Source organism: Canis aureus, chromosome 9, assembly GCF_053574225.1.
Source record: "Canis aureus isolate CA01 chromosome 9, VMU_Caureus_v.1.0, whole genome shotgun sequence".
NCBI classification, from domain to species: Eukaryota; Metazoa; Chordata; class Mammalia; order Carnivora; family Canidae; genus Canis; species Canis aureus.
The window spans coordinates 9,495,627-9,512,758 of NC_135619.1; the positions used below are offsets into that span (position 1 = coordinate 9,495,627).

Sequence of the window (17,132 nt, forward strand, 5' to 3'; positions counted from 1 at the left end):
TCTAAAATATATAAATTCAAACTGCAAGTATTGTTCTATGGATATCAATTAAGTTTTGGATGATAGAAAATATTCTGAATACTAAAGTTTATTAAATAAAGTAACTCAAATACTAACCATTTAGTGTAAAAAGAATTGTCTACCCAATGTTAAGTTGCAAAAGCATCTCCTCAGTATTCACAATAAAACATCTGAAAGTATTCATTTCCCTATCACATGACAAGAATCTATTCAGACAAATTTGAGAAGATAAATAGTATTTTAGAAATTCGTTTGGGATGAATATAAAAATATGTCCCTAACGCAATGATGAAAGTATGTATTTTATAAAACTAAGAGAGTATCTAAGAATTTTAAAATATAGATTGAAAGTCTCTATGAAAATGTATGCTCTGTAAAATGAGTTTAAGTAAATTCAACACCTAAAATACATTTCCTTATATTTTATTTTCTCACCAATTTCACTATTTCTTCAGTTGGTGCTACATTTTGTTTTAAAGCCTCCAACTGAAAGCTAGATGTTACTAGAACATTACTGAGAGACATCTAAGTACATAGTATTAAGTATTAAAAATTCATTTCATCTATGTACTTGTTTCATTTTTTCCTATTTCAAACAAGAGATTATACTGGGAGAAGATGAAAAATGCAAATTTAAGATTTAATTATTCTTGATGTAGTATTTCTGAATTCCAAAATTATTAAATGAATATAAATTATATAATAAGCCCAACCACAATTCTGGTTCTTCAGAATAAGATGAAGAGCCCCTCTCTTGGAAAACAATCAAATAGAAAAATTAAGTATCTATAAGATACTTTATGCAATGAAGATAATTTCTAAATAAACTAAACAAATGCTCCAAATATACAGTTTAAATACCAACATTTTCCTTTATTTTTGATTATACAAGTAGTACATGTTCATTTAATTCATATAATACAGAAGTATATTCAATAAAAATGAAGTTTCCATCTAATTCCCTTTTCCAAATAACATATATTAGAAGTATATTAAATTATAAGATTCATATGGTTAAAGATTGAATCTATTAAGTTGTTAAACTTACATCATCCACAGAAGGTCTAATATATAACAATTCAGTATAAATGAAAAATATATACTCAGATATGCACAACAGGTATAGTTTGTACTTTTTCATCAAAAAAGAATAGAAAGCATGTGGTCTATTCTGTCAAATATAATTATTTCAGTTAATAAAATAAATGGGATTAAGCAATACTTACAATTACACTGTTTGTAGAAAATGCAAAAGAACCAATTATAGCAAATCAAGTTTTACATATACTGATAAAATACCTTCTTGCTAGATATACATAAGTACAGTATGCTATGTCTAAACTATATTCTTTAAAATATTAATGTTTACTTCTTTGGTGATTTAACCGTTGAATGAAGTATTAAGACTAATTAAGGGGGAAGTCTCATTAAAAAGTTAGATTTTGGTAATATTTAACTGCACTCTACTTTGAATATAAAGAGAGCCTAGTTTTAAAAAAATTTATAAGATACTTCTATGATGAATAGGATATTGAGAATTTTATTTATTCTCAAAAAAAGTTCATTTCAAAACACTAGGGTAACTCCACTATAAAATTAGAGATAGTTAAAAATCTTGATAGGAAATCAGACCTCTTTTTTTTTTTTTTTTTTACTCTAAAATACTATCACTGGGCTTTTAATTAATACAAATAATGTTCTAACTAGGTAAGTAGTTAGAACATTTATCTAACTAAAACAAAGTTACTTGCACCAAAAAATCTGGATTACATAACATAAGTTACAAATCTGAATACAAAGAATTCTGCCCCTGAGTTAAACAGAAAACATATAAAGAAAGGGTCTATAGAAATAATTTCTTCCACCCACCTCGTTTTACAAGTAAGTTAACTGTGGCCCAGAGAGGCTTTTATCTGCTTTGACTGAGAATCTATAGGCATAGAGATGTACACAAATATCATTTAAATTATGATATAAAGTTACCTAAACAAAGACACTGTATTTCATATAATTAAGGTTCTGTGAAGACTATGAGATACTAGTTTCTTGCCATAGAAATTCTACAGATGCACAAAAAAATAGATAGTAAGTCATACTGCTGACTAGAAAAGCAAAAACAATGAAATATAACAATCCATATCATATTGTTTAACAACAGACACAGCATTTCCTAATGTTATTTTCCTATCCTATAAGACATAAACATGCCAAACTGTTACTAAAGATAGCACTCTGGTAAAATGCTTTTACAAAAGGAACAAGTAAATCATTAAAAAATGAAATGGGAGAGAAAGACTAAACTACATTAAGTGAAAGTTCAAATATTTACCATGTCTTCTCTCCCAAGCTGTTTCAATGTGTTAAAAAAAAATTCAAACTCATTGCTTCTTAAACAAAGAATCAAAATTAGGTTCATTATAAACTGGCTTTGTTGCAAAGCTTTCACCCAAGAATGAAAGTATTAAGACTAAGACATAAAACAGTGTAAGCAAAACTAATTAGGATGTTCCTGTTGAATTTTAAGTTGATTTGTTACTTAAGAACACAGCTCTAAAATCTTAGATAATATTGGTTTGGTTATTTGAAAATATTTAAAAACAAATTGATTCTTTTAAGTTTCATTAAAAGTGAAGTGTTTATAAAAGCACTTTAGTTTCATATGCTTTTAGAATAAAACAATCGCCAAGGAGTGCATCCATTTGTTTGTTATACCAATCACAAATTAGATGACCTTAAAAATAAAATTTAGAGCCAGGGAGAGCAGCACTAAGTTTAAGTGACCTCAATACATTTTTAAATGATGCTTCCCAGTTATTATTCTCTTATTGGGTTTTCCAGTCTAGGACGGGTACACAAGAAACTTACAGTCTATGTAGTACTCCTAGTCAGTTTCACTCTGCAGATGGCACAGTGGAGAAATACCTTCTGTACAGGACCATGTACAATTTCTTCCGCAGCTGTCAGCACCTAGGGGAAAGTGCGCTGTTAAACAGTTGCTGCGTTCCACCTCAGAAGTGGCTGCAATTCGGTGGTGGGTGAAGTGACTCCTGTACATATATACAGGGATGAAAAGTACTATAGAAAATGAAAATATTTAACAACAAAAGTGGCTGTCCCAAAAACTGTGCCACAGAAAAACAGAATACATCATTAAGTACCAAGAGCCCTTACAGATGGGCTATTGTTCATTTAAAAATTCGATGTTAAGAATGATTGAGGAAAAAAGTAGAAATACAATTATTCAATTCACAACGTAACTATAAATCAATGTTAAAACGCATAATGTTGAAAAATTAAACCCAAACATAGTATACTGATTTATAACATTATTTCTATAGTAATTTACCTAATAAAACCAAGCAAATATATACAATTAGATTCTTACTATGTTCAGCTATTTTAATGCTTTTGTTTTAGATGACAATTCAAGAGGGTAAAAACAAAGTAGGTGAGATAACAGAACTGAAGTATAAGTGACATGACAATATCTTAAAAATGTAAGGAAACTCATCCTAAAATTCTAAATTACTTTATATTAAAAAAAAACACAATTTTATAAAATAGTAAGTCCTCAAAACTAGCAATGGTTATTTTTCATATAATGGAGCTTTAAAAGTGAACTCAGATAAAATGACAACTTTTCTTCTTCAGAGTTAGAGTTATAATCTAAATACAGTCTTCATCCTTAGCCCAAATCAATGTTACCTAAGTACACAATAACTTGAATTCATTCGTACAGAAAATTATTACCTCCAACTTTTACTACAACTATACCTTTTCTACATATTTTATATTGATGGAATCATTAGATCAAATTTAAAAATTATTCTCTGAGAATATCATTGACTCAATCACAAGGCTGGAAGGCACTATCTTTCTAATTTTTTATCTCTAGGCTCAGCTATTATGTTTATACTACTATAAAGAAGTAACAGTTTACGTTACTTCAAAATATTCACATTTAGATTCCTGAAACAGATTGAGGATGCTGAGAAGCAGAGCCCAACAAATCTGACTATTAAAAAGCATCCATCAAACTTCTGAATCTCACTTGCCATACCAGAATTTATGTATTTGTTTTGGCATATACTCAACAGAGTTAGAGATAGTTCACAATTTCCTTTCAGCTTCCTTAAATTCTTTCTAGGATAAGCATAGTGTAAATAAATATTACATCCCTTAAGTTACAAGAGGTTGTAGAGGAAGACAAAAGTATAGAGTTTATCAGTCTCTTTATTAAAAGAAGACATAGATCAGAGATTCTCAATCTGAAGTCCAGGTATGGGATGATTTAGGTAATCTAGAAATTCTACAAAATTGCATGCTAAAATAAAGACATATTATATGGGTCCACAAGCATATTTTTCTAAGGCAAGTGGGTCGTTTTTGTGAAGTTCTCAAAAGGTTCTGTGACTTCCCCTCCAAAATTTAAGAACTACTGATTAGTGATATGAAGATACCCAATTGAGTAGGCATCCTTATTCATTTAAATTAAATGTCTAACTCTGAGCAGCCGTTTTCTTTTTGTACTATGAATAACAGATACAGGGATGTTCCAACAACTAAATGAAATTATTCACATAAATACATGGTACAGTATCTGATCTATTATTATCAGTAATAGTAATAACTGCTCAAAAAAAAGCTCATCTCAACGTAAACTTCCTTATAGGGTCTCATCTTGTTTACTTCTAGGTAACTTCATAGCTGCGTCTTCTACTTTTATTTAGCTCTATCTTCTAAAAGAGACCAATATCACGAGCTCTACATTTCTATATTATTTTAGATGTTAATGCTAAATACAAGTTTCAGAACACTGCTATGTATTCCTAGAGTCTATATTTCCAAGAGAGTCACACTGGTCCCTTCTATGACATTGTACTTACTTTGAACAGGCTCAGATAATGGAAAATATTCAGCTCCAATTGTCTATATAAGATAATTTAATTTCCTTTATGGGTCTTTCTTTTCATGCATACAATAACATTCAAACAAAAAAAATCTAAATTTGAAGAACCTATCAAAAGGGATCACATTTTCTGAAAAGGTTGTACAAGAAACATTCTTACTTTCATAATCATTTTCTTTATTCCTTTCATTTTTGTCTTTCTGAAGGTAAATGATTCAATATACAATCATACCGGTACATCCTTTAAAAAGAATCTGTGAATTATGACATCTGTAGATTACCATACCCTTAAAATAAGTTCACAATATTATAAAGAGCATTACAAAATAGTGTTTATGGTGTTCTTCAAGATTGTGGCAACTTTTAAATACTTATCAAAAATGTCAAATGAACTTTTACCACATATTAAAGATTCTCGGTGAAGAAATTGAAAGGTTTGCTTATGTATGTACAAAATAGTAGGATATGATGCAACTATATAGTTGGTTCCCAATAATTTCAATTGGGAAAAACGTTTTTCTAGAGTCTTCTCACAATGAGTTACATTTTATGTATTCACACACTAATAAAATACATAGCAATAAGATAAAAAGGGAAAAGCCTTCAAGTAAAGTAAAGAGAGAAACCTATTAAAGCATTCAGAGTATTGCAACACAAAGGACAGGCAGGAATAGAACATACAGTACATGTAGGGGTCAGTGAGGAGGAGGACAGTAAACACAGGCTCAATTAGGCTAAAGAGTTTTAGAATATTTTACTCCAAAGGGTGACATGTTGAGAAGCATTTTACAAAAATCACTCTAGCAGCATCATGGAAAATGAGCTAAGGTGTGGATGGTTCAACTGGGATGAAAACAATGGGAATATATAATTAGGAATAATAAAAAAATCTATTAAAAAAAACCAAAAGTATACTATTATGTAAAAACTAGAAGAGTAAAAATTGTCAGATAAATCAAAGCTATTTCTTTTTTTTTTTTTCAAAGCTATTTCTAAAGTTTGAGTATAGAAACTAGCATTCCTACATTCATTTATTCACTCAATAAAAAAACTGTCTCCTATGAGTCCTTTAAAACACTAGGTAAAACACTGAACAAAGGAGCCAACAATTTGCCCTTTCAAAGATTACATGCTAATGAAAAAGAAGATAAACTTCTTATAATAAAATATATAGAAATCATATAATATAATAAATTATAATAAAATATATAGAAATGATTCAGATATAAACCAAAAAAAAATGTTATAGGAACAGACTGACAAATATACTATTTTAACAGAGTAGTCAGAGAAAACCTAAAGAAGCAGCATTAAGTGAACAAAGAATGAAATGACATGAGTCCACAGACTATCTGGGGTAAAAACACTACATATAACAATAAGAGCAGAGTTCTGAGACAGGAACAAGTGATCAAAATTTTAACCTAGTGTCAGATCACATAGAACCTTCCTTATAGGCCATAAATAAGGCCTTTGAACTATTAAAAAAAAAAAAAAAAAAAGGCCCTTACAGAAAACCACTGCAGTATTTGGACTGGGGAGTGATATAATCTGTTTTATCTTTTATAAGGATCATAGGAGCTACTGTGGTGGAATTGATAGTAGCCAACAAGAATGGAAATACAGTAGCCCCCCTTTATCCACAGTTGTTATAACCTTCTGCAGTTTCAGTTACTCATGATCAACTGCTCTCTGGGAGCATGTGATCCTCCCTCTAGCATATCATCGGAAGGTCAACAGTAGCCTAACACTACACACATCACAATGCCTGTCATTAACTTTACTTTTTTTTTTTTTAATTTTTATTTATTTATGATAGTCACAGAGAGAGAGAGAGAGGGGCAGAGACACAGGCAGAGGGAGAAGCAGGCTCCATGCACCGGGAGCCCGATGTGGGACTTGATCCCGGGTCTCCAGGATCACGCCCTGGGCCAAAGGCAGGCGCTAAACCGCTGCGCCACCCAGGGATCCCTAACTTTACTTTTCATCACATAGGCATTTTATCATCTCACATCACAAGATGGTTGAGCTCAGTGCAATAAAATATTTTGAGACGGATCACATTCACATAACTTTTATTATGGTATATCATTATAATTGCAATTCTATTATTAATTATGTTGTTAATCTCTTACTGTGTCTAATTTGTAGATTAAACTTTGTCATAGCTATATATGTACAGGAAAAAACAGTATACATAGGATTCAGTACTATCTGTGGTTTCAGGCATCCACTAGGGCCTGTCTTGGAAGATATACTGTATTGGTACTAGCAGGACTGTGGTAAAATTTACATAATAATATGAGGTGAGATTAATAACCAGAACTCAAGACTAAGAACAAAAAATCATCAATCATGTATTTAACATTCCGAAGTCAGAACATGTGAGAACCAACTGCTCCTCCATAACTGAAACATGTTCACTTTTCTCAGTTTCTTTTAAACCCAGAACTCTCTACTTTTGTCTCATTTTGAGTGAGTCTACCAACTTGAGAATTTGTTTCATTTTCTTAAAATGTAGTTGGGCTGTGTGTTGTCAAAGAATTCAAATCCAGAAAGAGGTGATCCAAAAGACTGGCAAGAGGGAGGACGGTTATCTCATCTCTCTCAGCGGACTTCTGCTTCCATTTATACTGCTTGTCATCCCATGCCCACTCCCCTTCCCCAAGCTTATTTGAGAGGGAAAAAAAACCCTCAAATTTGGAAATCAGGGTAGAGAGAACCGAAGTCACTACCTGTAATAGCAAGAGTGCTTTGGCTGTGAAGGCAGCTGAACTTGAGCCTCCAGACAGCAGGGATCCTAGCAGCCTTTTACATCCAGAGATGTAAAAACTGAGAATGAATAGAAGACAAGCCAGAACTGGATGGTGTGACACTCCAAAAGTATCTTACCCATAAAACAGGTTTTACACACATGCTGCATCAGAATACCAGTGTTTGTCTCTCTTTGCCCACAGAAGGCATAAAGTCTAGTCAGTGTTTAGCAGAGAAGCAGAAGTAGAAAAATAGAACAACACAAGTTCTCCTGAAAAAGTTCTTCTATATATAAGTCTCCTCATAGGAGAACTTTTCCCCTTTTCCATCTCTTTCCTCTAGATATCAGAACCCAAGAGGAGAAATAGGAATTTAAATGAAAAAGCAGATCACCTGCCACTCACTGGAGTGAACAGACTGAATGACTAGATACAACTCTTTCTATAATCTAGAGCCCAAGTGGCACTGAGTAGAAGGGGAAAATATGAGTTTTAAATTGGGCTATGAGGTTAAAATTCAAATTAGGCAGATTAAACAGACTCCACTAGATTAAAGTCAGATTAAAGTGATTTTCTGAAGTGTCCAAAAAGCTATAACATTTTCTCGAGATGAGTTAAGAAACAAAGTGGCTTGACCAATCATTAACAAAGGTGCTACTGGAGAAAAATATAACCATTCCATGTTTCCATTCCCACTTAATTCTCCACCTCAATTCATACTGTGTTATGAAACATCGTTAGCGCCGTTAGGCTATTGAGTGATTCTGACTTTTTATCGCTCTAAAATATTCTACCAATATCACACTAAATGCCTGCATTAACAATTTTACTTCTTATTCTTAAGAATGACTAGTAATGACATAACTATAGGCATTTTATAAGGAATTCCTTAGATTTTCCCCTTAAATACAAGTTAAATATTTATTTTCAACATTTATAATTTTAGATCTTATTACAAAAACTAACAAATACTAGGTTGTATAGAAGCTAAAAAGTAAAATGTCCTTAAATAAGACTTAAAAGCTTGCAGAACAAAAAGGCTCCCATGCAGGATAAAAGGCAAAAGGGCAAAAAGGAAAGAAAAAAAAAAAAAAAACAGACTAGACATTCACAATGGAGTAATTTAAAACACAAGTTTAGAGAATATTCTGTGCTGACTCATAGCTTAATAACTAGGACTTTCCCTCAAACTGAATCATATTCTTTCCAGTCATTTAGTATTTAATGTTTAATGGGAATTCCCTAAAAATTCAGATAAATCCTTTAACATAAGTTAAGAAGTATCAGTATTTCACATGACTAAATTATACATAACCGTATCTGTTTAAATGTCACATTTTTAGAGAATTCAGGATCCTATTATATTGGTTATTTTATAATACTTTATGTAAAGTTTCCATGTATTTTATAATCATTCATCATCCTAAATTATGCCATGTATATTCAAGATATATTTAATCAATTGGTCCTTCTCAAAGATACAACATAATGAAAAGAAAATAATGTGAGTCAAAATTACAAAACTAAGTTCTATGTTTATACCTTTTTCCTAGGCTATATTTTAATAGGATATAAAAATAAATATTTTGTTGTAAGTCAAATTGAAAAGTAAGGAAAATCGTGCAAACTCAAGTCATCCAAACCTACACGTTAATTCACTGTTAGTAAATAATATTAGCCAGAATGTCAACACAATATTAAGGGGAATAACATAGTTGGAAGACGGACGCTAAACAACTTTGAGACTTACTAAACAGCCACAGTAGTCAAAATATGTGGTATTGGTTAAAGAACAAATGGTCAATGGAAGAGAACAGAAATAAATGCAAGCAAATATAATCAGTTGATCTTTGACAAAGGAACTAACAAAATTCAATGAAGAAAGCATAACATTTTCAACAAAGGATGCTGGCACAACTGGCATACACATGCAAAAAAAAAAAAGAATCTGGATACAGATAATAAACCTTTCATAAAAATGAATCAAGACAAAGATAATAAAACTCCTGAAATATCACATAGGAGAAAATCTTGGCGATATGGGATTAACAATGACTTTTTAGAAACAATACCAAAATCATAATCCATATAAGAATAAAACTAAATCAGAATTCATTAAAATTAAAAACTTCTGTAAAAAAAAAAAAGGTAAAAAATTTTAAAAACAAGCCACAGATGAGGAGAGTGTGCAAAACGCACATCCAAATATATATTAAAAAAACAAAGAATATACAAAAACTCAAACTCCACCAATGAGAAGACAATTTTTAAAAATGGGCAAAATATCTTAACAGATATTTCATCAAAGATATCTTACATATAGCATGTAAGCATATGAAAAGATGCTAAACATCCTAAGTGTATCAGCCTGTTAGGGCTGCAACAACAAAGTACCACAAACCAGATGGCTTAAGCAATAGAAATTAATTGTCTCATAATTTTGGAGGCTAGAAGTCCAAAATCAAGGTGTTAGCAGGGTTGGTTCCTTCTGAGGGCTGTCAGGGAAGGATCAGATCCCAGGCCTCAATCCTTGGTTTATAGTTGGCATCTTCATGTTTCCATGGAATTCTTCCTGTATGCATATCTCTGTGTCCAAATTTTCCCTTTTTATAAGGACATCAGTCATATTGGCCTAGGACCCACTGTAATAACTTCATTTTACTAATTCTGTGAAGACCCTATCTCCAAATAAGATCACAGTTTGAGGTACTGGTGGTCAGGACTTCAAAATATGAACTTGGGTAGGGAGGAGATAATTTAGCTCAGAATGGTATATCATAGGGAATTACAAATTTAAAAATCAATGAGATACTACTACACACCTATTATAATGGCTAAAATCCAAAACATTGATACCAGCAAATGCTAAGGAAGATGTAGAACAGAAACTCTTATGTACTGCTAATGGAATGAAAAGTGGTACAACCATTTTGGAAAACATCCGGCAGTTTTTTCAAACTAAACATACTCTTATCACATGATCCAGCAACCACACTCTTTGGTATTTACATGAATGGGCTGAAAATTCAGGTCCACTAAAAAATCTACACAGAAATGTTTATAGCAGCTTTCTTCATAACTGCCAAAACTTAGAGCCAACCAAGATGTTCAACAGGTGAATGAATTAAGAAACTGTGGTATATCCATATTACAGAATATTAATCAGTGATACAAAGAAATGAGCTATCATGGCATCAAACAAAGGACATGTAAAAATTTTAAATGCATATTGCAAAATGAAAAAAAAAAACCTAATCTGTATGAATCCAAATATACAACATTCTGGAAAAAGCAAAACTACAAAGCCAGTAAAACAATCAGTGATTGCCAGAAATGTATGGGGAGGGAAGGAGAGAGGGAGGGAACATAGAGGATATTTAGGAAAGTGAAATTGTTCTGTGTTATACTGTAATGGTGGATACATATCACTATATATTTGTAAAAACACAAAGTGAATTCTAATGTAAACTATGGACTTCAATTACTAACTTATCAATATCAGTACATAAATTGTAACAATTGTACCACATTAATGCAAGATGTTAATAATAGGAGAAACAGTGTTCTGGGGGTACAGGACAAAAAATATATGGCAACTCCTTGGACTTACTACTCATTTTTTCTGCAAGCCTAAAACTGCTCTAAAAATTGAAGTCTGTTAATTAAAAAAAGAAAAGTGGCTGTTATATTAAGACGATTGAGAAGTGAAAGGTTTAGGATAATTACATGGAAATAGAAATAGACCTAAAAATCTATCATGCAAATGATGACAATATTATTTTTGCAGTAATTGTTATGAAAGTAAATTATGCAAGAAATACATTATATCTAATTTTAAAATATGTGACTTGAGTATAAGGCAGGTAAGAAACAATGGTAACATTGTTATGATGGCTGATATGCAAATGAGCTTATCAAGGTAAAACTTTTTTGTTCCTCATTTTCCCCTGACATTCTTTTGTAAAGCTATTTTTTTATAGTCTTACCAAAAAACATTTTCATTCTGAAGCTTCTTTTTCAAGTTATTGCACTTGAAATGGAACACAGTGAAGGAGAATAAGCATTTCATGTATTCAAAGTAAGAAATTTAAACATACATCTAAACAAACTTACTTTCATCATACATAAGTTTGTGGGATCTCGGTACATATTAAGCTATATGTTTATAAAGGTAATTTAAGCCACAAAACACAATAAAATTATAATCTAAATATAGGAAAGCTGTGTCTGGGAAACAAGGTTTAAATAGGCCAAGACATTTTGTTAGGTTTAATGTACTATTTTAATTTCAGAAACCCAGATAATGCCATGGATATAACAGTATCAAGAGTTTGATGTTATTTTTTAAAAAATATCCATGCTATACTTACTTTAATCATTATAAAATTCCCTAGCTTACCTGATGATATTAGGATGGAACAAGGTGATATCGTTTCAGCAAAATGAAACAGAAAACTTCTCACTAAAAGAATGCAAGGATAAGTTTTTCCTCCCTGCCTACATATTATATGTCTTACTTGGACACAACTGAACATTTATATAGACAAGGGAATTTATAATTAACTATGACATGAATTTTCAGAGAGGTTAATAGTTCTCTACCCTTTTAAAATTTTAAAAAATAAGTTATTGTTCTGGTGTGTAGATTTACAGATCTATCTATACCTCTGTGCAATCATTATTCTATTTTTTTAAAGATTTTATTAATTTATTCATGAGAGACACACAGAGAGAGAGGAGAGAGAAATAGAGAGAGAGAGAGAGAGAGGCAGAGACACAGGCAGAGGGAGAAGCAGGCCCCATGCAGGGAGCTCGATGTGGGACTCGATCCCAGGTCTTTAGGATCAGGCCCCTAGGCTGAAGGCAGGTGCTAAACCGCTGAGCCACCTGGGCTGCCCCTTCTATTTATTTTTAAATATTCTTCAGTACATATAGGACTCTAATGCGTCTTTCATAAAATGAGAAATAACCATTAATATTTTATGAAATATTAAAACCAATAACCATTTATATTTTATGAAAATATAAAATACCCTGGTAGCTGTATTAAAGATAATGATTAGATAAAGTCTGGTTTGGATCCAACAATGTGGAATTAATCTTACTCTGATCATTTATTAAATACTCTACTGGCTCCCATAATTCTGGGAAGGATACTGAATACCCATTTATAAAAATATAAGATAACTATAAATTTTAATATCATTTTCATCTGATGTAAACAGGTTTATATTTGAGATTGTCTTATTATCAGTTGCTATTGACATTACCAAATCTAAATATCCATGAATGATATTCAAGATATCATACACCAAATTTGTACTTTATGTGATACTAAAAATAAATATATGCTTTATCATGACTCTAAGACCACTCCCTAATTTAAGAATGCCAAAAATGTACATGAATCTCTCAGAACTCCTTATAATATCTATAAAGTATCTTATCATATTTAATAATACATGTCCTTAAATAATAATTTCCTCAAATTTCCTCTACACAAAGTTATAGGAATATAATGAGATCATTCATTGTGATAATTTAGTAAAACTTTATTGAATAAAAAAATTTAAATTTATTATCTATGCCAGGTAAAGACACAGCACAGAGACTATCAACAAAGAGATAATCTATAACTTCCCAAGGTTTTTATAGATAAAAATCAAATAATGGCAGTCTTTACCTAATTCATAGAAAAATTAGATTAAGGAATAAAACTGCCTAATTTTAATATTACACCTAATTCTTAATATTTGGCAACTCCCTCCTATTGCCTATACTAGAATATTCTATTAGTATAACATGGTAGTTATGAGGAGAGACCTTGGGGGGCAGACTGTGAGCAAATCCTACCTCTGCCTCTAATTTTACAGACAAAAAAATGTATATATATATATATATGTATATATTTACATAGATTTATGCATATACACATTTCATGTACATATGTATATGTTAAATAATGCAATTAATGTGTATATACATTTATGGATATGTATATATGCATGCACACACAAACACATACACATATATATGTAGCGCATATATATATATATATATATATGCTTTGAGCAAATCACTTTATCTCACACGATTATTGTGTGAACTTATTCAGTTAATATACAGAAAGCATATAGTTATAACTGTCCCTGGCTCACAGAGAGTTCCATATAATTATTAGCTATTATTATTATTACCATTGCTGCTGCTCTACTAATGTTAAGTTTAATATACTGATGTTCCCAATGTTCTGCAGAATATGATTTACACATATTCTATCACTTGAATAAGGAGATAAGTTTGGGGACTACTGCCACTGAAACAGAAAAAAAGCATGGAATTTTGAAATTTACTTGGAATTTTTAGAGGGAGTAGAGGAATAGCTGTGCGCAGGAAGTATCTCTTGTCACAAAATATTTTGAACTCTCTTGAATTTAAAATCTATTTGCATGTCATATGAGATTTGTGAGTAGAGATAACAGAATTGCATCCTATCCCAAACCTTCTTTATTCTTTAACAGCAGCAGCTGACACAGGAGAATAATTTCCTGCTTCACTGTGCTGACAGTACATCGCCTAGATTCAGAAATTATATCCTCAGCAGGAAGGCAATAGGTTTCTGTCTATACTGAAGAAACAGGAGGATAGAAAAATTACACAAATAGAAATGATTTATTATTATTATAAAAGAAAAACCAAACTATATTGAATAGATTTTATTTTTAGCTGGTGACTCTAAGTAGAATCAAGTTTATTTTAAATTTCAAGTGTTTGGCCATAATATATTTTAAAAATAAAAGATTTATGTTTTCATAATCTTTAAATCTTGGAAACAAACATCATATTTCTACTTCTGAAATTTTTAAACAAAGGAAAAATTCTAATAAGATCAACTAAAATTTATTGGTCCTGATTTTTTTAGTTATACCTAGTGTGTAGAACACTTAGTCCTTGTTCAGACAGTAAATGTCATTAAAAAAAAAAAAAAACAACTCTGAAAAATGGTGGTAAACTATAATTTTTTATGTTAATTTTGTGTTACCAAAAAATTACTCTTCATTCAATAAGTAACTTCTAAATGTACATTTGTGAGTGTGCCGATATGCAGTATATTTATAAACTACTAGGTTTTCCTCTAAATACTCTAGTGACTTGCTTTATTTAAAGTGATTTTTAAGATGTACATTAGTTTCAGTAACTCTAAATGTCATGAAGGTATTGTAGACTTCTTGCCTATAATGATAAAGTATCAATCTCAGGTTCTAGAAGTAAGTTCCCAGATTCAATTTTTTCTGCCATTTATCAGTCATGTGGTATTAGGCAAATTACTTATCATTTTGTTCCCTCATCTATAAAATGAGGATAATAATAATGTCTTTCTAATGAGATCTGTTTGAAGATTAAATGAAAATCTACATTACAATACTTAGAACAAATCTAGCACATGGTAAAGATAAATGCTAGTGGTCAATAATATTACTAACATGGCTGAGTGTGGCAGATTCAGCATACTCCCTTCTGAAACTTCACTAAAATGACAAAAAAGTACAAAACCAAAGGACAAAGAAAATGGCAGAGAAGACAAGAGTAAACAAGAAATTAAACATGGTTGTGAAAAATAAAAAACAGGCAGAAGACTAGAGACTCAGCACAGCAGAGGAAGCTGAAAACTAAGTGGCAGAAAAAAAAAAAAGGATAATAGAATTTGCCTAATGGAATTCCAAAAAGACAAGAGGTAATTTTAGCAGTGGATACTGAGGAATTCTCTAAAAGTCTATACAGAGAACACTTTCACACATGGGTTAACTACTGCATTCCACATGTCTTCCACTTCCGGATCAGAGGGCTGAACGTTTTGAACAGAGATATTCCTTAGAAGTAACAAGTACAACATAGATAAGGAACAAGGGTCAACTGGATCTCAACTGGTTCCTAAATGTTGGTAGGTAGAAGTAAACTATCCAGAAAGAATATTTGCAGATTCACTGGAGAATATTTAAGACCTCAGAGAATAGACCTATAGATACACACAATCTGGCATCTCCCAGAAAAATTCAGGCTCTTTGCTTAATCATACTCATGAAGCCAGCAAGGCAACAATTCTTGTTCTCAGACACACAGCTTCCAACCAAATCTGCAGTATCTCATTAAGTCAAGGCTTTCAGAAAAGTCTCCAACATTAAGGACTAAAATTGTATTGAATAAACAAAAAAAAGTACTCAAAAGAAACAAAACACAAAGAGCAGAAGAATTCTTAAAAAATATTAGCCTCATAGATATAAAATATACCAATTATAGACTCAAGATAAAAACAATGTGCTATGTGAAAAAAAAGAAAAAGAATAATCAGAGAAACAGTAAGAACATTTAGAAAATAAAGATGGCTGAAATAAAATATTTAATTAAACAAAAATTCTAGAAAATGTCCTAGTAAGTAGAATATAAAGGAATGAGAAAAAAAAAAAAAAGGACAGAAAAGAGAATGGGATTAATGTCTTTATAATTCTGAGGAAAAATTATTTTATAGACTATAACTATATACATAAGCCAGTATCTTTTTTTTTAATTTTTATTTATTTATGACAGTCACACAGAGAGAGAGAGAGAGGCAGAGACACAGGCAGAGGGAGAAGCAGGCTCCATGCACCGGGAGCCTAACGTGGGATTCGATCCTGGGTCTCCAAGATCGTGCCCTGGGCCAAAGGCAGGCGCTAAACCGCTGCGCCACCCAGTGATCCCCATAAGCCAATATCTAATCAAAAGGGATGATGGGATGAAGATATTTTCAAGTAAGCAAATTTGAATGGCTCCCTTATCAAGAAGCACCTGAAAAATAAAATATACTTCTGAAAAAATGAAAGAGAAAAAAGGAGGGGGGGGGGAGAGCAAAGGATTCAGGAAATTAACGATCTAGCTCAGAAGAATAGCTAGGCAAAGTCCCAAGATGTTCACCAAGTACTAGAAGTAGAAAGCAACCAATCCAGATTGAGAACAAACCATTTTGGAAAGAAAGAACTCTATAAAAAAAAGACAAATTTGATAGTGTTTCAAATCATATTTGAGCATTCAAAAAAATTACTGATATGCATATAAGATGCTGAAACATTTAGGGGGAAAATAGTAGCATCACTTCACTCGGAAAGAGCAATGTTTATAATATGATACTTTAATACAAAATTATTGGAGAAGTATGTTGAGAAAATGGAGTGATTACTGTGTAAGTATATGAGAGAATGAAGTGACACAAATGTAAGAATAATCAACTTCCAACTTATCAAAAGGGAAATTAATAGAGGAAAAAAATCGATAAATCAAAAAAGAACAGCACCAGCAGAGTGGCACATAAAAAAATCCAGACGTGAATTGAAACTTATGTCTTCAAATGATAAAATTTTCCTTTTTTCACAATTTATTAAAGAGATTTTTTTTTTTTTAAATTACCACATATA

The 17,132-nt window shown here is 31.4% G+C and overlaps 1 protein-coding gene across 5 annotated transcripts in view; it reads right to left on the bottom strand.

Annotated features, from left to right (window-relative positions):
• NOVA1 (NOVA alternative splicing regulator 1) overlaps positions 1 to 17,132 on the bottom strand; it is a 148,825-nt gene that overhangs the window by 97,983 nt on the left and 33,710 nt on the right. The window contains exon 3 of one of the 5 annotated variants that reach the window (XM_077908823.1): positions 2,887 to 2,988. The exons of the other annotated variants lie outside the window; for them this stretch is intronic. The gene's annotated coding sequence lies outside the window, so the exon portion shown is untranslated. The remainder of the gene's footprint in view (positions 1 to 2,886; positions 2,989 to 17,132) is intronic. 5 annotated transcript variants of the gene reach the window in all.